Source organism: Lathyrus oleraceus, chromosome 4 (assembly GCF_024323335.1).
Source record: "Lathyrus oleraceus cultivar Zhongwan6 chromosome 4, CAAS_Psat_ZW6_1.0, whole genome shotgun sequence".
NCBI lineage: Eukaryota > Viridiplantae > Streptophyta > Magnoliopsida > Fabales > Fabaceae > Lathyrus > Lathyrus oleraceus.
The window spans coordinates 390,432,812-390,433,648 of record NC_066582.1 but is presented as its reverse complement, the minus strand read 5'-3'; the positions used below and the strand labels follow the sequence as shown (position 1 = coordinate 390,433,648).

At 42.8% G+C, this 837-nt stretch overlaps 1 non-coding gene across 1 annotated transcript; it reads left to right on the top strand.

Annotated features, from left to right (window-relative positions):
- The first annotated feature begins 229 nt into the window (after positions 1–229).
- Positions 230–336, top strand: LOC127077592 (small nucleolar RNA R71). The gene has a single exon (XR_007787385.1). It is a non-coding gene; the product is annotated as a small nucleolar RNA R71 (small nucleolar RNA).
- Positions 337–837: the final 501 nt, after the last annotated feature.

The window sequence follows — 837 nt, the reverse complement described above, 5'->3', positions numbered from 1 at the left end:
AACATGGTCAAGGCTACTGATTTCGTACATTCCACCCTTTGTTTGGGACTTTTCTACTGGATTTCTTTCACCTCTCCATTGGCAATGGTTTTGGGCCATGTTTTCAATGAGTTGATATGCTTCGTTGTATGGCTTGTCCATAAGTGCACCGCCCGCGGCAACATCTACTGTCAGTCTTGTGTTATACAGAAGCCCATTGTAAAATGTGTGAATGATCACCCAGTCTTCGAGACCGTGATATGGACATATCCTCATCATGTCCTTGTATCTCTCCCATGCTTCGTAGAGAGATTTTACATCTTTTTATCGGAATCCGTTGATTTGAGCTCTCAACATAGCAGTTTTGCTCGGCAGAAAAGATCTGGATAAGAAAATGTTCTTCAGTTCTTCCCATGTTGTAACTGAGTTAGAGGGCAAGGATTGCAACAAAGCCCAAGCTCTATCTCTTAGTGATAAAGGAAAGAGGCGCAATCTTATCGCGTCTTGAGATACACCATTCGCCTTTACAGTGTCTGCGTACTGCACAAACTTGGTCAGGTGTTCATTAGGATCATCCGTAGGATTTCCAGGAAATTGATGCTATTGGACGGCTAATGATAGTGAGGGTTTCAGCTCGAAATCATTTCGATTGATAGCGAGGGCAACAATGTTGTTATGAGGTTCTTGTTGGGACGGGGTAGCGTAGAATTTAAGAGGACGATTTCGTGGTCCTTCTTCAGCCATGGTTGGTTTTTCTTCTGGTTTAGTAGGAGAGAAGATATCGGGAATATCGTACTTTTGTTGATATTCGTGAATTCAGCGTCTTACGTATAAGAAACGCTCTAATTTTGGGACTGG